Raw genomic sequence first — 23,933 nt, 5'->3', positions numbered from 1 at the left:
TACACCACCACCTCACAGCCTTGTGTAATTGCACAAGTCGCCATATATTTCATGCACAGAGCACGATACATATTTGATATTTTCGCCTCACAGCGTCTTCACCAAAAATTCTTTTTCGTGCCCTTTTCTCAATCCAGAATTTTTCTCTTTCATGTTTAACACCCATGCCAACGGTGGCGTTCACTTCTGACCCGGAGTGAATAATTTCTTTTAACTGCACAGTTTACCCGCTGATGTTGCTCTATTTTTGCTGCTTTGGAGGGAAGAGCCAAGTCTCTCTGTCTTCTTGTTTAAAGATTTTTCTTCCTGTGATCCTCAGGTTTTACAGTAGGTTTGTTGATTACGTCTCTTTCGAATTATTTCTCTAATGTAATTTCGTATCGATAAGCAGTTACTGGGAGGCCCTATCTCAGAGGGTGTGTGACTAGCCAGTAAGGGGAATTCTTCCTGGATTATTTCTTGATTTTCTTGTGAACGATTTATGTGTGTGTGTGCGTGTGTGTGTGTGTGTGTGTGTGTGTGTAAGATGCGTGGCAGCGGAGAGAAATACAAGTGTGTTATTCAGCAAGCAAAATATCCATTGGCCCTGCCATTCTGACAAAATCTCGTTGATATGTATGTAGACTCTCTCTCTCTCTCTCTCTCTCTCTCTCACACACACACACACACACACACACACACACACACACACACACACACTTACATTTCTTGGGACATGGCTGGCTGGCACGAACACCTCAGCCTCCAAAAACCCTGTAGCTTCTACAGCTATGCACCATATATATGTTTCACAGTATATAATGGTGTATTCGTTAGGCAGTATGCCTCTCAAATGACCATTATATCCTCGCACTGTACATACCACTGTACCCTGCAGAGCGCGAGGGGAATGCCGCTTGTCAACGTTGCTGTCATGGGTGGCTAGGATAGATGGATATATAGTTATTGACCTGTGTGCTGAAATGATACGGATGATATCACTCGTGTGAACAATATTTATTACCACTGGGTTATGCGTCCGAAATGGCGCGATCGTAATTTTATTTCAGTTACGTTGAAGTGATAAGTATATTACGTTCAAGGTTAGGTTGTTAGGATAGGTTAGGGTAGGTTAGATGAGGGGCTTTTTGAGGTTATGTTAGACTGTCCTATTCGTACTATTCGTCTTTTCTCCCGACTAGTATAGTGTAAAAGACACAGTAGAATATCCGCTGCGGAAATATGCTTTATGATTATAAACCGTAGAAAAAGCCATATCTGGTGTTATGTATGGCACTGTTACTGATGGAGTACGTAAATTTCCCTTCACAGGTAATGTAGAGACGGAAGACTACCCTCGGTATTGATATGGAAGTGGGTATATATAATTCATATTTCCTTATTGAATAAGACATTATCAGTCGTGTTTCTTAGACGAGCGTAAGAAACGTTTTACCTCACATTTGGCTGAAAGATGAGAAATATTATACTTTCCACGAGTGAGGAACTTCCTCATGTTTCATAGGCAGGGTAGGAACACTTAACCTCATAATTCCTAAGCGGGTACGAAGGTGTAGCTCACATAACCCAGGCAAGCGAGAGACATTTTCACACCGCAATTCTTTCTCGTCAAGTAACACATGTGGAACATAACCTTCCGTTCTTTTCGTGTTAAGTACGAAGGTTTATTCCGTTGTATTTTCCCATGTTCGACATCACGCACGTGAACATGGAGACCCTTTCTATCCCGCTTTTTCATCTTTTTTACGGGAAACTTCTGATTTTCCTGTCAACTTGAGTTTTGGTGTTCCTATTCCCAGTCATCGCTTTTCCACTATGGTTAGAGTATGTGTTTATCTTTAGAGCATTTACAAAAGGTTGGTTTTCTGTTAAGTAGCCAGATGATAAATTTGCACTACACTTTTACGCACATTCTTTTCACTTATTTTCGTCGCTTCGAATACTTGGTGCAAGGTTAGGTGAACCTTCATCCTCCGCTATATACATGTAGGGTGTGTATGGTCCTAGAATTATCATGATCAACAAAGCGTTCAAGGTTTTTCACTTAGTGGTCATAACTTGACCTTGAATGACCCTTGTAGTCGATAGGCCTAAAGGCCAATTATTTGACCATTGAAAATTACTCATTTTGTTATTGTCTCAATGACCATTAAGATGCAAATGTAAACCAGACCCTGAGAAAGTTGGTACATATAAGTTTCTCTTTATTGCAAAGGAATTCTCAGGCGATTTTATGTGTTTTCTTTGCAATGCATACATACATACAACGTTTTGTGTGTACATAGACTTTAAGATGAAGGTGATACGTTTGTATTTTCCACTTCAGTAGACAGGATTGTAACGTTACTCTGTAATGTAGAGATTTGAGCTCCCTCTTAGACTTGTTATACTGTATCAGTTATATAAAAAGTACGGTATTGCTTTCTCTCTCTCTCTCTCTCTCTCTCTCTCTCTCTCTCTCTCTCTCTCTCTCTCTCTCTCTCTCTCTCTCTCTCTCTCTCTCTCTCTCTCTAAGGGAAGCTAAGGAGGAGCGGGGACCGCCCACACATCATGGTCAGTCGAAGCTCACTAGAACTAGGACAGGTTTACCTTACCTTTGCCAGGTCAGTGCGTCTCCCACATCCTTGGGGGTGGCTGGCAGACCCGTTCCTCATTGTGTACTCCCTGCTTCGTGTGCTGAACGATCTTCACATATCCTAAACCACTTTACTTCTCAGCTTTGTACGTACATCGCAAACCGTCTGTTTCTGAACGTTCTACATACGTCGTGAACCATCTATTTCTGGACGCTCTACATCCACTCTAAACCACCTCACATCCTATAACATTTAAGCACAGTTCCCTCCCCATGTATATTTTCCGTTGTGTTGGGACCTCTGGAGGCCATTCATCTTTTCCCCCATCTAACATTGCCCCGCATTGTGTGAGGACATTTTCCAATATACACCGCTGCGTCATTTATATCTCGAAAGTCTTTCTCCCGTCATACACCAAGCTGGTACTTGTGTCTGGAGCCTTTGCATTGTCTAAACGTATTTCCACTCTTGCCAGAAAGGGAATGGAAATCCGCGAAGCCCCGGGGAAAATACTGGAGACTTTATGGGCCCGGCTGGGATAAGAACGCGTCGAGTGCTCCCGCCTTTCCTTCGCACTGATAAACTGTCAAATATATATATATATATATATATATATATATATATATATATATATATATATATATATATATATATATATATATAGTGACGCTAGTGCAAACACGCTCGCAGGATAAACATTTCCATTTTTTCTTCCTTTTTTTTTTTAACTCAGGTAAGTGGAAAATACGAGAGACTGCAAATAAAGTTGAGATTAATATCAAGTCCAGATGACAGGCTGCTGGACTGAAATGGAAGTTGAAGTTAGAAATACATAGTAATAATTGACTATCCAACATTTATCGTGTCATTTTATGGCCATCGCGTTGGAGGGTCGTACCGTCGTAATGGCAGGTGTGCAGTGTTGTTTGAATGTAGTCTAGTGTGTTCCTGTGTGAATCACAGCTTCACTTGATGTCGTTAGTTAACGATCGCTGTACCTCAAGTACCTTGTCTGACCCCCCACCCTGCACAACGGTGCAGCCCTTCAGAACGGAGGTACGACCCTTGTCTTTCATCCCCGTGGCAGCTCAGGAGTAGAATAGTATTGCGAGGCAGCGATACAACGTCTCTCTCTCTCTCTCTCTCTCTCTCTCTCTCTCTCTCTCTCTCTCTCTCTCTCTCTCTCTCTCTCTCGAACATATACGGAAAGAGGCGTCAGTCAGGCAACACTTTCCATATTATCATTATTGCATGTTTGTCATGTGCCACATCTGTTTATTCGCGGTTTAAAAACATTGCAATTTGTACGTATTGCACGCAGCGTGAGCCACGCCTGCCCTGCAGAGTGGGGCACACCGTTGGAAGAATATTTGTAAAGTCTTGTGTTTAGGTTGGGTGCGTCTGTTATAAATTTGGTTATGGTTGGTTGGCTTTGGTTACGTACCCGTAAATTCTTTAAACTCAGTAACATTCACCATCTTATATTACTCCTAACCTCTTGGTCACGACGGTACGACCCTTGAGCACGACGGTACGATGTTTAGTTACGATGTTTTAGGAAACGTACTTTGGTGTCTTGATAATTTCAGGAGTGAGGAAACTGTAAATATGTTCCCCAAAACATATATATATATATATATATATATATATATATATATATATATATATATATATATATATATATATATATATATATTCTTTCTTTTCATTCATACTATTCGCCATTTCCCGCGTCAACGAGGTAGCGTTAAGAACAAAGGACTGGGCCTTTGAGGGAATATCCTCACCTAACCCCCTTCTCTGCTCCTTCTTTTGGAAAATTCAAAAAAATGAGAGGGGAGGATTTCCAGCCACCCGCTTCCTCCCCTTTTAGTCGCCTTGTACGACACGCAGGGAATACGTGGGAAGTATTTTTTCTCCCCTATCCCCAGGGATAATATATATATATATATATATATATATATATATATATATATATATATATATATATATATATATATATATATATATGTATGTATATTTCATTTAGTTAATGTAGTGGATGGGGTTCGTAGAAGAGCCTTGAGGGAGCGATGCAGACATCAAACAGCCGCCTCTCCTCTGGGATTACTTTTTCAACTGGAAGCCCTTAAAATGCACGCCCCTTAATCTTTAATTTGGCGGGTCGACATCCCCCCTTGCATCTGGCGGCAAGGGCGCCACCGCTCCTGATTGGTGGAGCTGCCGGTAAATCTGGAGTAAGGCACGCCTTATGATTGGTCAGAGGCTGTTGGGAGGAGAGAGAGAGAGAGAGAGAGAGAGAGAGAGAGAGAGCACTTCAGCAGGAGGGCATTTTTTTTCTAAGTGTGTGAGTTAGCGTGTTCGGGATGGCTTGAGGCGAAGGAATGGTAGGACTCGTGTGTATGTGTGTGTGTGTGTGTGTGTGTGTGTGTGTGTGTGTGTGTGTGTGTGTGTGTTAGCGTCATGGATTACGACATGGGTTCTTGGAATTAAACTCTCCTTCTCGTGTTATTTTTCCACTTGTGTGGAGAAATGTTGCTTTGATCCAAAAATGGCTCTTTATATATATATATATATATATATATATATATATATATATATATATATATATATATATATATATTGATGCAGTTATGGGCCAGATGGTACTTAACATCGATTTTGAAAAATGCCGAAATAGCGATACAAAAATGCAAGCGAAAAAATGCACAGATTTTATGATGATGTAGAAATGGCTCAAGATTGTACACATCATACAAAAATGGTCCATACTATACATTACTCCATGAATAGTGCAAGTATTGCATTGATCCAGAAACAGCCCTGATGGCTCAATAAAGGACCCAGATATCTCAATAAAGGACCCAGATATCACAGTAAAGAACCCAGATATCACAGTAAAGAACCCAGATATCACAATAAAGGACCCAGATATCTCAATAAAGGACACAGATATCACAGTAAAGAACCCAGATATCACAATAAAGGACCCAGATATCTCAATAAAGAACCCAGATATCACAATAAAGGACCCAGATATCTCAATAAAGGACCAAGATATCACAATAAAGAACCCAGATATCTCAATAAAGGACCCAGATATCTCAATAAAGGACCCAGATATCACAATAAAGAACCCAGATATCTCAGTAAAGGACCCAGATATCACAATAAAGTACCCAGATATCACAATAAAGAACCCAGATATCACAATATAGGACCCAGATAATCTCACATTGATCGAAATACGACAATGATACGGAAAGCATCGCGCGATCGAATAGAATGGCCTCGCATCGCTTCTAACTGCAATGTTATTTTCGTCCATATTTTGATAGCGAACATTTTGACCGTCGTAAAGGATGCTGCTAATGACATTCAGAATTCTTTTTTTTCTGTATCCTAAACTTTCAATCGCTCTCCGGTAATTGGATGACTTTTTTTTTTTTCATCTAACAAATTATTTTCGTTGCTGTCGGGGCCAGGGGTATGTTGAAAGAGATAGTTATGTATTTGTTTGTTTGTTACTCGTTCTCTGGCCATGGAGCACACTTAGGTGTATAGTGGAAGTGGTGATCTCACGTACTCTTCCGAGGGTGAGAGGAATGTTGACGGTTTTTATAACGTATTATGAACGCGTCGTATTACGTCATACGTCTAATAATGAGACCTGTGATTTTTTTTTTCTTTTAACTCTGGTTTACGTGACATATGACTGTTTAGTCATTGGGAATATGGTATCCGATTATATACACAGCCTAGTGTTCGCGGCGGCAAGACGAATGGTGGCATCGAACCCTGTCCATGGTGGAAGGTGGAAGGGGTGGGGAGAGAAACAACTTTTCCTTCCTATTCAACAACATTCATCGTGGACAGCCGGGCCGCCGAACTCCACGCAGCGGGCCAAGGAACCTTTTTACGAAGTCCTACAAACATCTTCTCCAGTTCAGAAAAATGAATATAAAAGAAAATATGGCAGATTCCGTCCCCCGTGTGTTGATGCAGTTCTGTCTTTTCCCTTTCGTGAAATTAATTTCTTCGTTTTCTCCCCCCCGACGGAAAAGGGGAAAAAAAATGTGTGAGCGGGAACGTATTATCATAATTCAGGTTTTGGCCAGAACGGGAGGAGGAGGAGGAGGAGGAGGTAAGAGGTGGGTGGAGGGTAGTAATGTTTGTGTAAGGGAGGAGGTGAGGTGAGAGGTCACAGCCAGGCCTTGTTTCTTAGGGCAATGATGATCGCGAGAGACACGCAGTTGTTTGTCACTGAGCCCCCGAGTCTTTGAGTCTGTGGCTGTGTATATTGATGAGTCTCAGTCTGTGGCTGTGTATATTGATGAGTCTTTGAGTCTGTGGCTGTGTATATTGATGAGTCTGTGAATGTGTGGAGGTGTATATCAACGAGTCCTGTGAGCGTCTGGACGTGTATGTTGCTAAGTGTGTGAGTGTGTGGCTACGTATGTAGCTGAGTCTGTGAGTGCGTGGCTGTGTACATAGCTGAGTCTGTGAGTGTGTGGCTGTGTACATAGGTGAGTCTGTGAGTGTGTGGCTATGTACTTAGGTGAGTCTGTGAGTGTGTGGCTGTATATATGAGTCTGTGAGTGTGTGGCTGTGTACATAGCTGAGTCTGTGAGTGTGTGGCTGTGTATACAGGTGAGTTTGTGAGTGCGTGGCTGTGTATATAGGTGAGTCTCTGAGCGTGTGGCTGTATTGAGTCTGTGAATGTATCGGTCTTATGTCTGTGGTCGTGGGTGTGCCGGGTTGTGGGCATTTGCGACTGTTTCACGCAGACAGCTCTGCTGGTCTACTGTACCCATGTATGTGTGTTCGTATTCGTGTATGTGTTTCCGTGTTCGTGCGCGACTCTGCAGACAATTCCTGTATGTCTGCGCCTTATATTATCCCGGTTTCTGCAGTCCCGCCTAGCTTAAAAGAGCCGCATTAACATTCAACATGCATCTTTACGACGACGAGAGAGAGAGAGAGAGAGAGAGAGAGAGAGAGAGAGAGAGAGAGAGAGAGAGAGAGAGGTGTGGTGGTGGTGTTTGGTATAATGACAATCAGTCTGACGTAATGTGAAGACCAGGTGTGTATGTGTGTGTGTGTGTGTGTGTGTGTGTGTGTGTGTGTGTGTGTGTGAGCGACGAGAGCCGCCAGCCCTCAGGGGAAACCACACTCAGCCGACGGTGCCCTGAGCTTGACGCGCGCCAGTAAACTATGAATGAGACAAGACCATCAGATCTTGAGTGGCCGCCAGAATGTGTCAGATTGACCCAGACCTCGAGCATGACTGGAGGTTTACGTGTGCCCGGAGCGGAGGGACTGCCTCACAAGTGTCTGTCTGTCTGTCTGTCTGTAGGTCGACCCAAGGAAGGACTACGTCACAAGTGTCTGTCTGTCTGTACGTCGACCCGAGGAGGTGCCACCTCACGAGTCTGTCTGTCTGTCTGTCTGTCTGTGTTCAGACGTCTTGTCTGTCTTGCCATCAGGATAGAGGGGTGGTCATGTCGTGTGATCTTCCATAACGTTCTGTGATAAGAGAAAAAGAATAATCTTTTTTGATAGCTATTTGTGGGAGGAACTTTCTTGAGCGAGTGTGTGTGTGGGGGGGGGGGGGGGGATGTCTGTGTATATATACATAGATCCTGAGATCGCGGCATCAGAGATGGGCATGTAGGCACCCCACACCCGTCCCTCGTCGACCTGTTGAACCAATGGAAAATGGGTCGTGTTTCACGAAGACGTCGCTCTGTATTACCTTTTATATTTATCCTTCCACATAGTCTGTGTCTCCTCTTCCACTCCATGTGGGAAGGGTGGTGGGGGCTTTGGAATCTCTAGGCCTTCTCGACCATTTTGTGTCTCCACCATAAGGTTGAAGGGCCTTGTACCTCTACTTTTATTACATTTCGTCCTTTCTCGATTCATTATACAGAGACGGTGTTTCACGAGCTTGTTCGTTGTATTGAGTCGTATTGCCCCCCCGTCTGTCCGGGTGACCTGACGGAGGTAATGACCCGTCCGGGGCTGTTACACTTCCCTGGTATAGTGCCCTGGTGCCTGGCTGGGACGGAAGGGGTGGCAGGATTGTGTCTTCTGGTCGAGGTTGTTGAGGGGTTGGAGCCTGGGGGGTTGTGTTCGTTGGGGGGGTTGTCTCCTGTGGCTTGGGATGGGCTGTACAGCTGCGTGATGCACTATTGGTACGCTACGGGGAGGGAGGGAGTTTAATGTTGAGTCTTAACGCTCGTGCTGCCCCGGATCTTGACCTTGTGTACGTATATGTATCAAGTCTTTACACCTGTGTATATATGCACACACACTTACACACACACACGCGAGCCAGCCTAAGCCAGGTGTGCATGTGTGTGTGTGTGTGTGTGTGTGTGTGATTTATGCATCGATACCTGATACATAGTTCATATATATATATATATATATATATATATATATATATATATATATATATATATATATATCGATGGTAAGCTGACGATGTTATATGTGAAATATATAGCGTACCTTCCGTGGGTTAGCCTCACAAGCCTGACACAGGAACCAGTCTGGGTCATCGTATTTTCCTCGTGGCTACGCTAATGGGGTCTTGGCTAGTGTCTGTCTCCCCTACCCTATCCCCACACACCCACCCTCCTCCTCCGCGCCCCACCACCACCACCACGACACACCCCACCATCATTACGGTAGCATCTGTGCCCACGCACCTCTTACATGACGGCAGGCGCCCCTTTACACACACACACACACACCTCCCTCCCTCGCTCACAGAAGTGCTACTCTGCGCATCTGCCCTATCAAGAGGGACTTTTCTGCCCAGTACAATAGTAGTAGTAGTAGTAGTAGTAGTAGTAGTAGTAGTAGTGGTGGTGGTAGTAGTGGTTGTAGTAGCTGTAGTAGAAATATAAGTATTGATAGAAATAATGGAAAAATTAGTCGTAGTAAAAACTACAGACTTACAGTATCCATATCAACTGACTGCAGTGGTCTGGCCGAAGAAGGAAGAGAGAGAGAGAGAGAGAGAGAGAGAGGAAGACGGAAGGAAGTGAATGAAAGCGGAAGAGAGAAGAGAGGAGAAGGTAGCGGTGGATGTGTGCCAAAAGGTGCCATAGTATTTGCAGTAGCATCAGCAGCTGTTTAAATGGTAATACTCTATATATATATATATATATATGTACATGACCTTGGGGGAAACACTCTCTCTCTCTCTCTCTCTCTCTCTCTCTCTCTCTCTCTCTCTCTCTCTCTCTCTCTCTCTCTCTCTCTCTCTCTCTCTCCCCTACTCTTTGATATCGGACCTTATGCAGTGGTATCGGGTTTTCTTGTTCCCTCCCCACCCCCCCTCCTTTGGGTATCGGACCTCACGGCGATATATATAGGTTTTGGTATCGGCCAGTACGCTACGCCTGATATTGCGCCCCCCACACTGCGTGTTTGCCTTCAGCTCTCTTGTATTATGCTTCTCTTCTGTTCTGAGATTATTGTGGGTGGTATCGGTGCCTCTTCCTGGTATCGGGCGTTACGTTCTTCTTGTTATATCGGGTCTGTGACCTTGTTTGGTATCGGGCCATGCGCTGATACCGACCTTTTTTTCCACTGTGTATATTTCCATCTGGCCGTATTTTTTCATACCATATGATGGTACTGGGCCGTAAACCTTTGGTATCGCCCCCCACCCTCCTCTCTCTCTCTCTCTCTCTCTCTCTCTCTCTCTCTCTCTCTCTCTCTCTCTCTCTCTCTCTCCCTCCCTCCCCGATGCCCCTGGGGGAGGGGCACCCGCCCCCTCCCCTCCTCCCCTCTTGCTTCTAACGAAGGGTAGTGGGGGGGGGGGGGGATTATTCATCTGGCCTGAGTACCTGCACTAAAGCTGAGGTTTCTGTGTCCACCCCCCCTCTCTCTCTCTCTCTCTCTCTCTCTCTCTCTCTCTCTCTCTCTCTCCCTCTCTCCCCGGGTGTTCCTGTCGCCTTACATCACATTACCTTTACATCTCCACTATATTCTTGGTGCCCCCCCCCCCCCACTCCTCCTGAAGCTTTCCACACCACGTTGCTGGTCCTCGGTTGATCTCTGTGGGTGGGGTGAGGAGGTGGGTGGGTGGGTGGGTTGGTTAGGTGGGGCGGGTGGGTCCATTGTGGGTCGCAGGGTCAACATTGTCTGGTTAATAAATGCCTGACTGCCTTTGTCCCGTGCCTGCTACATGCTGGGGTCCCTGCCTCATTCAGGAGGGGCTCCTGCCTCACGAGGGAGGAGGCTGGGACTCATAAGCCTCATGCTTCACCAAGAGTTTCCCCCCCGGTCTCACTAGGGATGCTGGTGGCCTGGTGCCTCACACCTCATAGCGGGATGCTGGTGGCCTGATGCCTCACACCTCACAGAGGAATGCTGGCCTGGTGCCTCACTCCTCACTATGGATGCTGGCCTGGTGCCTCACACCTCATAGAGGAATACTGGCCTGGTGCTTCACACCTCACACTATGGATGCTGGTCTGGTGCCTCACACCTCATAGAGGAATACTGGCCTGGTGCTTCACACCTCACACTATGGATGCTGGTCTGGTGCCTCACACCTCACTAGGGGTGCTGGCGTGATATGCCTCACACCCTCACACACTACCGGCTGCCTCACTCGGCGCTGCTAGCTTGGTGCCTCGTGACGTAGACATGAGGGTAATGACAACAGATTTCCTCAAGCACGAAACACCAGTGATATTTTTTGTGTTTTGTTTCGTTTTTCACTGGAGTACGAGAGCGACGGACTGTCGACTGGAGCGCACACACTGACGCAACGATAGATCTCTCTGTGTGGACTGACGAGTTGCGACAACACCCTCATCCTGTGATGACATGTTCGGTCCACCCAGAAAAAAGAAATCTCTCTCTCTCTCTCTCTCTCTCTCTCTCTCTCTCTCTCTCTCTCTCTCTCTCTCTCTCTCTCTCTCTCTCTCTCTCTCTCTCTCTCTCTCGGGAGATTATTCCTCTACTCATGCGTCAGGCAAGACGTGCGGTGAGCCCGTGGCATGCGCACAGTCCCGTCATGTGGGTACTCGTAGGTAGATGCGGAAGTAGATGTGGCATGTAGACACTTCCTCAAAGTGGAGGGGGATGGGAGGTAGGTTGATGTAGAGTAGATAATGATTGCAGACGAAGGTGGCTCGAAAATAGAGAACATGGGAATGATAGAAACCGAAAGATGAGAAATGACAAGAGAGCGAATGATGAGAAATGCTAGAAACCGAACAATAAGAAATGATAGAAAACTGATAGTGAGAAATAATAGAAACAGGATGATGAGAAATAATAGAAACCGAATAATGAGAAATGATAGAAACCGAATGATGAGAAATTATTGAAACCGAACGAGAAACAACGATGAGAAATTGTTGAAACCTAATTATGATAAATGATAGAAACCGAATGATGAGAACGGATAGAGACAGAACGATGAGAAATACTAGAAACCGGATGAGAAACAGAATGATGAGAAATAATTGAAACCGGAATGATGAGATCTAGACCCAGTAACCCAGCCGATGGAATAAATCACGAACAACATGACAACAGCATTGCAACTGTAAAACCCGCCATCAATGTTGGAGCGGCAATGGGAATGCTGCTTCAACATGGAAATGACGACGAGTCTGACGGGATTAGTTCATACCAGCGGAGCGCTACACAGGCGGGGAGGGAAATAGAGAGAGAACGTCCGAGAAACGAAAGACACAGTGATAAAGGAAAGAGAAAGGAGGATAATAAGAGATTGTTATATATATATATATATATATATATATATATATATATATATATATATATATATATATATATATATATATATATAAAACACAGATGCTCTCCCTAGCGATGATGCAGACATCCCAGCAGTTTTTTTCAAGTCTTGTTCGTTTGATGAATGAAGCGTGATGGTATTAGCGTGCCGGGCTTGCTGGTGGGGGTACAAATTGCTCATTCAACCTTGCTCAAGTAAGTAAGGTTTTGGGGTTCGTATGTGCCTTGCAGCTTAAGCAAGAAGTTATTTTGGTTATATATATATATATATATATATATATATATATATATATATATATATATATATATATATTATATATTATATATATATATATATACATTATATATATATATTTTTTTTCGAACATTGCGAAAATAACGTCCAGTTCTTCGCTTTAATTGGTTGTTACACAAGTCTACACTGCCAGCCTCGTCGTTAGGAGATTTCTCATCACGAAATTCCTGAAGCTTCTCGAAATATGAAACCGTTATTGCGAGAGATATTGTATTACGAAAATGGAAATTCGTTATTACGAAAGATGTCGTATAACGAAAATAGAAATTCGCTATTAAGAAAGACCTCGTGTTACGAAAACAGAAATTCGTTATTATGGGGATAGGGGAGAAAGAATACTTCCCACGTATTCCCTGCGTGTCGTAGAAGGCGACTAAAAGGGAAGGGAGCGGGGGGCTGGAAATCCTCCCCTCTCGTTTTTTTTTTTTTTCTTTTTTTTTTCCAAAAGAAGGAACAGAGAAGAGGTCCAGGTGAGGATATTCCCTCAAAGGCCCAGTCCTCTGTTCTTAACGCTACCTCGCTATCGCGGGAAATAGCGAATAGTATGAAAAAAAAAAAAAAATTACGAAAGACCTGTCCGAACTCCCAGTTAGGAAACCCGGCATTTGCACAGTTCGTGTCTACGTACGCTGGTCTCCGAAAAGTACTCTGTCGATATAATTAGCCAGGAATATCCTCTCGACGCATTACGCATCATATATTCATGTATTCGCATGAATATTTACGTGTCCGAGATTTTTTATATTATTGTTATTATTATATTTTTGAGGTAAATATTCTTTAACCATTGTCACAAGTGTGATCTTTGTATTGTGTAGACAATCTTCTGTTGCTTCCTGTCAGTATTTTCTGTGGATGAATATTTTTTTTTAAAGTATTACAGAATATCACGTATTTTTGTAAGTACTCCTTCTTCTGTAGCACTGTGCTATCGTCTGCATGTCAGGCAGAGGACACGATAGCAGTCCCATCTCTGGCCTGGGTTATCGTACTCGATAGATATCTACGTGTAGCGCCCGGCTATCGTCAGCACGTCTACCTCAAGACACGATAGCCCGCCAGCTCGCAGGCCTGGCTATCGTAAGCACGCGTCTACCGCAAGAGACGATAGCCATACAGCTCGCAGGCCTAGCTATCGTTAGTACGTGTCTATTGCAAGAGAGGATAGCCATACAGTTCACGGGCCTAGCTATCGTCAGCACGCGTCTACCGCAAGAGACGATAGCCATACAGCCCGCAGGCCTAGCTGTCGTCAGCACGTGTCTATCAAAAGAGACGATACCCCCGCCAGCTCGTATGCATGGCCATCGTCAGCATGTGTATATAACCGCAAGACACGATAGCCGTCCAGCTGTGTGGGTCTGGGGTGCGGGAGGGAGGTGGGTAGGCTTGGGGGTCTCGTATCTTACGGGTTAAGCTATTGATTTCCAGGACTCCAGTGGCGTAATTCACCCAAGGATGAACTGGGTCAATTATTTCGATGACCACCTCGCCAGTTCTCACTTTCAGCTTAACCGCCAGGCCTCCCGCGCGCGGTCCTGACCTCTCTCGTACGCACTGACTCAGAATATCTTCAATTAAAATTATAGTTTGTCCTCGTCGTTAAACTAGGTCAGGTTTCGTTTATTAAGGAATTTTTTTTTAATGAATTATATAAAGTAATTGTGTAAATCAAGTCGCTTTGCATCCTGTTTGGATGGATGTAAAGCGTTCGATACTGTAGATGGGAGAGGAAATATCAAAGTGCATAGGATGAATGAAATGTAGAAATTACGTGAAAATTTGTCATATTTACGAGGCGGCAGAGAGTCGAGGAGGGAGAGAGAGAGAGAGAGAGAGAGAGAGAGAGAGAGAGAGAGAGAGAGAGAGAGAGAGAGAGAGCTACCCGGGAGACAGACTTGGCCCGTTGCTGTACACCGTATCTTCTGTGTATCTGTGTGTGCGTGTATCTGTGTGTGTGTGTGTGTGTGTGTGTGTGTGTGTGTGTGTAGTGTTGCTGGGGCGCCGCGCAGCGTTGGTGTTTGTTCCGCTGTGCGTTGACGTCGCTCGTTATGTTGTGCCACAGAACCGCTCAGTCCCGTCGTGCTCTGCATGATCTGGTTGAGCCTATCTGGTCGCTGTACAGACGTTTAAGATCGTGCTCCCAGCGGCTCTGGAAGTCGCGATGCGACGCTCGGAACTTCAGCCCCGCTAAGCGCTCTCTAGATCCGTCATGAGTAGTATGTTATATCTCTACATACCCGCCGTGCACAGCGCTGGTCGTCGCCTGTGTGTGTGTGGTGGAGGAGGAGGGAGTCGCCCTCTATCCGTCTGAAGTTCACGGTAGGGACTGACCGACTCTCCCCCTCCCTCCCTTCTCCCCCTCATTCAGGCTGAAAGCCTCCCCCCCCCCCCTACCACTACCACCGCCCGCCGCCGCCGCCGCCAGACGCCTCACATCATCGATAATGTGACGTGGTACCTGATGCAATTTCCCTCGGACGCCCCACCAAAAGCTATAATTTTTGATTGACAATAATGGCCACCGGATTTGAATCGCGATCGAAGTTGATGTTTCATATACGTGATGTCATCATTGCCCCCTGACGGTGTCTCTCTCCCTCTCCCTGTATCGTCTGCTGGTGGACGTAACCCTTGCTTGACGCCATATATGATGTCAGCGCCCTTAGGGTCTCTCTCTCCCTGTATCGTCAGGTGGTGGACGTAGTAGCCCTTGCTTGACGCCAGACAGCTTTTCTGTGTGAGTCTTATTTTAATCAAGCCCCCTTCCCTCTCGCTCTGCACCAGAGCTCTAGCTTCAGGACGTGTGTCAATTCACAACCGTGACTCTGTAGGATGTGAAAAATGAGATTTTTCTTTTCTCTAAAGTTCACTGGCATCATGGCTTTACATGCGTGTCGTTGGGATTAATGGTCGCGGAACTACGGTAGGTCAGGAGGAGTGGGGTGGTTTTGGAGGGGGTGGTTACGCTGGATGAGCTGGTAATGCGTTCATGAATTCTCGGATTTGACATTCAAGGTGTGTGTGTGTGTGGTGGAGGAGGGAGGGAATGGGGTGTTCAGGAGGGAAGTGTGTGTGTGTGTGTGTGTGTGTGTGTGTGGCAGGGAGCGTAGCAACGCCGGGGATCAGTCAGTGGTGGAGTGGCCATGTGTGTCTGTATGCTGGGCTGGCCGGCCATTCTCCATTCATGGCCAGCATCTGTGGCCAGCCAGGGTGAGAGATGTATGTAATGTGTCGACACAAGGCCTTCATACGGTATACGAGGTTGTGAGTTGTAGACAGGAGCCGCCCCGGGGAAGTACTATACCCTCCTGACGTAGGAGTGTTGAAGTGGTGGCCAGCAGCCGCCCCAGAGGGAGAGTACTGCCCTCCTGGAGCCATTTTACGCCCTCCTTGGAAGGGCTGCATTAGAATTAGCTACCACCACAGACGCATTACCTTTCCGTTACACACACACACACACACACACACACACACACACACCTTCCCTCTTCTTTTTTACATTTTTAGTCTCCACACTTTTTCTCGCCGTCTCTTCTTCAGTTTCGTCTTTTTCCCCCGTGTCTATTCAAGGCGTCGCCTTCATGAAGACTCGTCCGTGTGACTGGCCAGGTCTTCGTCAGAGGAGAGTTGATATTTTTTTCCCCACACTTCATTTTCTATCAAAAGTTCTTTTCTCCTTGTTGTCGTGGTGGCTGAGTGGTTAGAGGGCTTTCCCAGCGAAGCTGAGGTTGTTGATTCGAGTCCTACTCGCGTGCTGTCTCCTCGATAAGGTTTCATCTCCTTAGCTGTACACAGGAACGAGAACCTTATGACTGCGGAATATACCTTTATACGCTCCCTCACGGACCGACATCTGAGGAACTGGCATACTATCCAAAGACCTTTGACGAAAGGTGGATGAAGCTAGACAAGAAATGTAATTGCATAGAAATGAAATAAATATCCACTCTAATTGACGCCTCACCTTCCTGGACTTCACCGAACCTCCCAAGAACAAATGTAACAATTCTACGAACCACGCAAGATTGAGCACTCAGAACAATCACCGGGTACTTGGAAACCACAGATACTCAACATTCACACAGTTGAAACAAAGATCCTCCCAGTCCAGTCTAGCCTGAGCATGCTAAGCACTAAGATTCTTTGCTACACTGGGTTTGAGCTCACTCTACATGTCCGAAATATATCCAAGTTTTCATGGGTCAGAAATTTAATGCTGGGAGGATAACAGTACTTGGTCCTTGAGTACGACGGTATGACCTTTAGGGTCAGGTCTAAGGCAAGCTATCATTCTTTAGGGTCGTTTCCTCTTTGGCCTCGAGGGTCGAATAGTCGTGCCCAAAGGGTCAAATATCCTAATTTCATTGAGAGTTACTGTCGATTGAGAGACGTGTATCATACGCTATGTGAGAGATACTTCTTATACGCTATGTGAGAGATATTTATCATACGCTATGTGAGAGATATTTATCATACGCTGTGTGAGAGATATTTATCATACGCTATGTGAGAGATATTTATCATACGCTTTGTGAGAGACATTATGGGACGCTATATGAGGAACATGTGTCGTGAAGGACCTGTTTGAATAGTAGTGATCACCCTACCAAGATGTGCTCCGTCAGTTATTGCTTAGCATTTTAAGCCATGAACGTAATCTCGTATACAGGGAATGGATTACACAACAGTGTACAGTGCAGTGACTCCGTGGCTGGATCGCGGCAGGCTATCACTGCTGACACTGAAAATTGTTGAGCATCACCGCGGAGGTTGAAAAATGTAGAAGGACATTGCGGGCGGTGTGAATTTTTGAACATTACTGCAGGCGGTGTAAATTGTTGAACGTCATTGCCGACGGTGAAAATGGGCACTGCAAGCAATGAAAATTGTTGAAAGGGCGCTGTAGAGTGCAAAATTCTTGAGCACCACACAATGACAGTGAAAAATGTTAAAAACGTGAATGCGGATGGGAAAGTGTCATTCGTGTTTGTCTAGAGAGTGTGGATCCTGGTAGGTGTATGTCCGGTGGGGTGGAGTTTAAGACTCGAGTTAAGAGGGCGGTCGTCGAGGGGGATAGTGTTGCAAAGAATTGAGGTGCCGAACAGCTGCGGTTGAACGGGAATGTTCACAGCCACGGGAGAACAAGTAAATGTTCACAGCCACGGAAGAACAAGTTAATGGTCACAGCCACGGGAGAACAAGTAAATGTTCACAGCCACGGGAGAACAAGTAAATGTTCACAGCCACGGAAGAACAAGTAAATGTTCACAGCCACGGGAGAACAAGTAAATGTTCACAGCCACGGGAGAACAAGTAAATGTTCACAGCCACGGGAGAACAAGTAAATGTTCACAGCCACCGATGAACAAGTGAAAAATATTCGGATCCACTTGAAAAAGTTTTCAAAGCCTGGGATAAACAAATGCCCACAGATGTGAGTGACAGGTGAAGGGAACCAGGGTTTAAACCTCCTCTCACACTGCCTCGCCCTTTAGTAGACAACCACGCTACGAAGAGCTGAACAATGAACACGACCACAGATGAACAATCATCTCTTATTCAGCCACTCACCTCACCACACGCAGGGCCTTGAGAACCATTAAGTTCTCGAAACTTGAAATGTTCACCTTCACTTCTCAAGGGGGGCCTAGCTCTTTGCTCACTCCCTTCAACCATTAAGTAACTGCTTTCGTGGATTATCTCCACGAAACATGTCGTGCCACATATATAGAGAAATTACATGATAAATTGATATTATATAAACTCCGACTGAAGTGCTATTTCACCTTCGTAACTTTAATCACGGACTAGTGTGATCATATATATATATATATATATATATATATATATATATATATATATATATATATATATATATATATATGTATATATATATTGTAACTCTGGCCGCAAGTGATGGCATCGCGAGAGTGGAAGTCGCCTCTCTAGCGGCTGCGTCTTCCTCAGTGGACGGAAAAGAGTACAGTGTCGTGGAGGACCCTCGTGTTTTCCAGCTGTTGCGTTAAGTGCTGCCCCTGAGCTGGAGGACCTTCATAAAAAAACGGGTCCAAGAGTTACATAACATATATATATATATATATATATATATATATATATATATATATCCGCAAGGGTGAGGCAGTCGTCCTCAGGTAACCAGGCAGCTATCGTCCAGAGGTGGCCAGGCTGTCGTCCTAAACGGTGTGTTTGTGTGTGTCCCTTGAGTTTCGTCTTTTGCAAAAGAGAAACTTTTTCTTTTCCCCCCGGCTGCCCTGCCCCGAGGGACGGACGCTGAGTGTTGGGGAGGAGGACCTGCTCCTGCTGGTGTGCTGGGGCAGGGCAGGGGCACGGGAGGTGTAGTTGGTGCAGGGATGTGGTTGGGATAGGGTAGTTGTAGGAGGAGGTGGTTGGGACTACGAAGTCTAGTGGTTGGGACTACTCGGGGTAGTGGTTGAGGGGAGGTGGTTGGGACTACTAGGGGGTGATGGTTGAGGGGAGGTGGTTGGGGCAGGGGAGAGTAGTTCGGAGGTGACTGGAAAGAGGTGGGGAGAGAGAAGAGGGGCACCAGGAGGGGAGAAGAGGGGTAAGACGGAAGACAAGCGGAAGATGTAGTATGATGATGAGGGTCCTTGACCTACTCTCGTCCAGTGACACACACACACACACACACACACACACACACACACACACACACACACGTTTCAGAATAAAACGAGGGAAAATATCTACCACTGGGGAGGGATCTACACAAACACCAAGCAGTTTGTTTCCAGCGTTTGTGTGTGTGTGTCTGTGTGTCATCAACATATTCCAATACTCTCACATCACCTCCTCTCCTCCTCATTACATTTCTCTATCCCAGCCCCTTCGTTCTTTTCTCGAAAAAGAAAAGAAAATGGCACAATGTATTTTACAGATTTAGGCTAATTGCGTAATGCAAATTACGAATATGTATATGTTATCTCCAGTGGGAGGGTTGTGGCGTGTGGCGAGGTCGTAAACATAGTATTGTGTCGGTGGTGTACCCTTTAACTCCTACCTCATATGACAGTAGGCGATTAGAGCGGCCCCACGTCCACCCTCACCCCATGTGCAGATCAGTGGATGATTAGGTCCTCCCCACTTGATCAGTGGATGATTAGGTCCTCCCCACTTGATCAGTGGATGATTAGGTCCTCCCCACTTGATCAGTGGATGATTAGGTTCTCCTCACTTGATCAGTGGATGATTAGGTCCTCCTCACTTGATCAGTGGATGATTAGGTCCTCCCCACTTGATCAGTGGATGATTAGGTCCTCCCACTTGATCAGTGGATGATTAGGTCCTCCCCACTTGATCAGTGGATGATTAGGTCCTCCCCACTTGATCAGTGGATGATTAGGTCCTCCCCACTTGATCAGTGGATGATTAGGTCCTCCCACTTGATCAGTGGATGATTAGGTCCTCCCACTTGATCAGTGGATGATTAGGTCCTCCCCACTTGATCAGTGGATGATTAGGTCCTCCCCACTTGATCAGTGGATGATTTAGGTCCTCCTCACTTGATCAGTGGATGATTAGGTCTCCACTTCATCAGTGGATTCTGATCTCCTACCTGGCAGGTGGTCAGGATCTTGTCGCTGAGCCACTCTGATGTGTGGGTGCTGACCGCCTCGAGTTCGGCTCGGTCAGACATGCAGGGCCAGAGCTTCTACAACTGAGTAGGTGGTTTAGTGACCCTCATGTCAGCAGGTGGTTAGGATGGTAGTTCAGTAAGTACTCAGAGTCGCCCAGTTGACAGGTCATTAGGACACCACCTGTTCTCAATTGTTGGTCGGGGACCTGCGAATTAGTGGCTGGTCAGGACCCCCTGGTCTGTAGAAGGACCCCCGGGACTGGATGTAGGGAAGGGTCTTATAGACAGTGCACGTACACAGACCACACCTCCGTGCTCCATGAAGTTATAAGACGCCACAGACCACTCATTTACATACCCAGCATCCCTTTCTTTACAGTGATTTTACATTTGAATGCAGAGAAAACGACTGTTCTCAGAAGTATGAAGAAAAAAAGATACTATCTCGGTTTTCTCTTAATAACCTCAAGAATGAATCATATCCTTCAATGTCTGCATGAGGAAAGAATTAGCTTCGTCAGCTGTTGTGAAGAAGACGAAGAAGAAGAAGAAGAAGAAGAAGAAGAAGAAGAAGAAGAAGAAGAAGAAGAAGAAGGACAAGAAGAAGAAGAAGAAGGAGAAGAAGAAGAAGAAAAAGAAGAAGAAGAAGAAGAAGAAGAAGAAGAAGAAGAAGAAGAAGAAGAAGAGAAAAGTTAGAATGAGGAAGTAAGACGTGAGTGAGCCAGGATCGCGGGAGGGTGGGGGGGGGGTGGGGAGGGACCAGATTATCCCGGTCATTGCCATTTGCCGTTATGAGCCAGGAGGTTGGGGGGAGGGGGGGGGAGACCGACCTTCCGGATGAGATGGCCTCGGCGCCAATATTTTCTCCGTTTCTCGCGACTCCAGGGGGACGCCAGCCAAGCGGCCGCTCCCTTCAACAGACTGTAATACCCGTTATATTCGCCAAGTCTGGCGTCAGTTGCCGTGGAGGGGCGCTATGGCACGCCTAAATACCCGATGTGATGGACGTCTCTGAAGTGTTTGGGAAAGATGTGCGTTTCTTTTTTTTTTCTTTTTTTTTAAGTACATTGAAAGCACGACGGTACGACACCTAGGCACGACGTACGACGGTGGAAGCCTTGGTCATCGTCGTGCCGTCGTACTCAAGGCCGTAATAACTGCAGGACTTTATTAAGTCGATGTTTCTTTTGCGTTTTTCTTCTCTTTTTTTTTTTTCAATATCTAGCGAAGATGAAATCGACCTGAGCCACGTAGAGTTGACACGAACTCCCTTACTCGTTGCTATTTTCGGTCGAAGCTTCTGAAAGTAGCGTCCTCTCTTTCATATGTCTTTTGTGGCACGAATTCGTGACGTGAAACTTTTACTGGTGTTATCATTCGTGAGGTGAAACTTATACTGGTGTTATCATTCGTGAGGTGAAACTTATACTGGTGTTATGATCTGTGAAGCAAAAGTTGTACTGGTGTTATAATTCGTGAAGTGAAATTTACGTTGTATTATCATTCGCGAAGCAGAATTTATACTGGTGTTATCGTTCGTGAAGTGAAACGTACTTTTTATAACCAGTGAAGTTAAACTTATTCTGGTTTTATGATTCGTGAAATAAAACTAATACTTGTGTAATAATTCGTGAAGTCAGACTTATACTGGTGTTATCATTGATGACGAGAAACTTGAACTGGTGTTATAATTCGTAAAGCAAAACTTTTAATGGTGTTGATATTCGAGGAGTAAAACTTATACTGGTGTTATTTGTGAAGTGGAAACTTATACTGGTGTTATCATTCGTGAAGTGGAAACTTATTCTGGTGTTATTTGTGAAGTGAAAACTTATACTGGTGTTATCATTCGTGGAGCAGAACTTGCACTGGTGTTATTTGTGAAGTAAAAACTTATACTGGTGTTATCATTCGTGGAGCAGAACTTATACAGGTGTCATCATTCGTGGAGCAGAACTTGCACTGGTGTTATCATTCTGGATTAATTCCTTGGAGAAAAGGTTTTCCATCACTTTGGAAAATGGCGATTCAAAGCTATGGTTCGTAGGGGTAGGGAGGGAGGGTTGTGGGTTGTTGGCTCGTGGGGTTGACTTACTTGGGATGCAGGCCAGGTGACGAGTGGCGGTGGTGGTGGTTGTGGTCCTCAGGCCAGCATGGTCCTCACGCACGTCGACCAGGACAGACTCGCACACGTCGACCAGGACAGACTCGAACACGTCGACCGGACGGACACTACCTGCCGTCCGTTCCACAAGGGGGAGGAGGGCGGGTCGTTGTTTTGATACCTCTCTCGACCCCCTCTCTCTTCCCTCTAGTTCTCTCCTCACCTTCCCCCTCCCTCTCCTCCTCTTCCTCCACCTCCTCCACCTCGTTCTCCGCCGCCGCCTCTACTCCTCCTCCTCCTCCTCCTCCTCCTCCTCCTCCTCCTCCTCCTCCTCTTCCTCCTCTTCCTTCCCCCCTTTGCTGCTTGCCTGACTCAAGGAATGTGGAGAGGAGAGGACGTGTCGGCGTCGGGTAGTACCATGGTAAGGTAAGAGTGTGTGGTCATCGGCACCTCCCGACCCGACCCGACCCGACCTACTCACACCTCGGGAACGTTATCTCGCTGGCGCTCTCTCTCTCCTGGGCCCACTGCCCCGTCTCAGTGCGTGTTCCCGCGCATAGGATATTATCTCTCATACAGAGGCGAACTGAGTCATCATTCTTCACTTCCAGCCAGAATAAGTCGTTTTATGAAACTGAGACAACTAAGTGCTTCAAGTACGTCGAACTAATTGATGATGATGATGATTGTTTAAAAACGTTCCTCCTCATTTATTTATTTATTTTTCCCCCTTGAGAGGAAGGGCTGGTCATGGCTGGGAGGAGGCAGTGTCATCCTCGTGAGGGTGGCGACGACGGCGGCACTACGAGCGGCACTAGCACCTCGCGCGGGCTGGGCTGGGCTGGGCGGGGGGTGGGTAAGGATGCAGTGAGGGCGGCGCGTGATGATGCCAGAGAGACACACGGGCGGCGTGCGAGCGCTGCTGCGGCCGAACAGACACTGAGTGCCAGGCGCCGGAGTTGACTTGTTGTGGCCCTGCCTGGCACTAGTGCCTCCCTCCCTCCCTCCCTCCCTCCCTCCCACCTCCCTTCCCCTCCTCTTGACCCCCCCCCGGGGATGGGGGGGGGGGAGGCATCGGGGAAAGCTGCTTTTTTAAACTCCTGCTCCTCCTCCTGCTCCTCCTCCTTCTCCCCGCCGCGAGCTGGGTGCTGAGCAGGTGTGTCACACGGCTCTGGGCTGGAGTACCCGAACCCACACGTTCAGGTGACGTCACGTGACACTTGTTCGTGGAGGACGCTCTGAGGTGGTCTCTGCCGCGTGACAGTTACCTGCGAGTGGCACACGCCTGCTGCACCGCGCCATGGAACTACGACAGATGACGCGAAATCTTCGCGTTACTTCCATTTATCTTTACTCTTATAACGTACATATATATATCGTGTTACCAAGATAATTCGTCTGGGTATATTAGGAAATCAGCAGGATGTTAATACTCGTGACGTACATGAGGAGGAATGTTACGTAATTCAGTGGCAGGTCTTTATTTCCTGTGCCTCACAGAGAGAGGGGCTAGAGACGTGCCCAGGGGACCATGTACGGGACAGGGTC

General features: G+C 46.2%; 1 protein-coding gene across 2 annotated transcripts in view; it reads right to left on the bottom strand.

Annotated features, from left to right (window-relative positions):
• Positions 1-23,283, bottom strand: part of mGluR (metabotropic Glutamate Receptor) — a 439,303-nt gene extending 416,020 nt beyond the window's left edge. Inside the window, exon 1 of one of the 2 annotated variants that reach the window (XM_071693890.1) lies at positions 22,377-23,283. The gene's annotated coding sequence lies outside the window, so the exon portion shown is untranslated. The remainder of the gene's footprint in view (positions 1-22,376) is intronic. The other variant, XM_071693891.1, reaches the window with a different exon arrangement.
• Between the last annotated feature and the right edge of the window lie 650 nt (positions 23,284-23,933).

This window comes from Panulirus ornatus, chromosome 56 (genome assembly GCF_036320965.1).
Source record: "Panulirus ornatus isolate Po-2019 chromosome 56, ASM3632096v1, whole genome shotgun sequence".
Lineage (NCBI taxonomy): Eukaryota > Metazoa > Arthropoda > Malacostraca > Decapoda > Palinuridae > Panulirus > Panulirus ornatus.
Note: the sequence above shows the minus strand (reverse complement) of the source record. Positions and strands in the feature narration are given on the sequence as shown.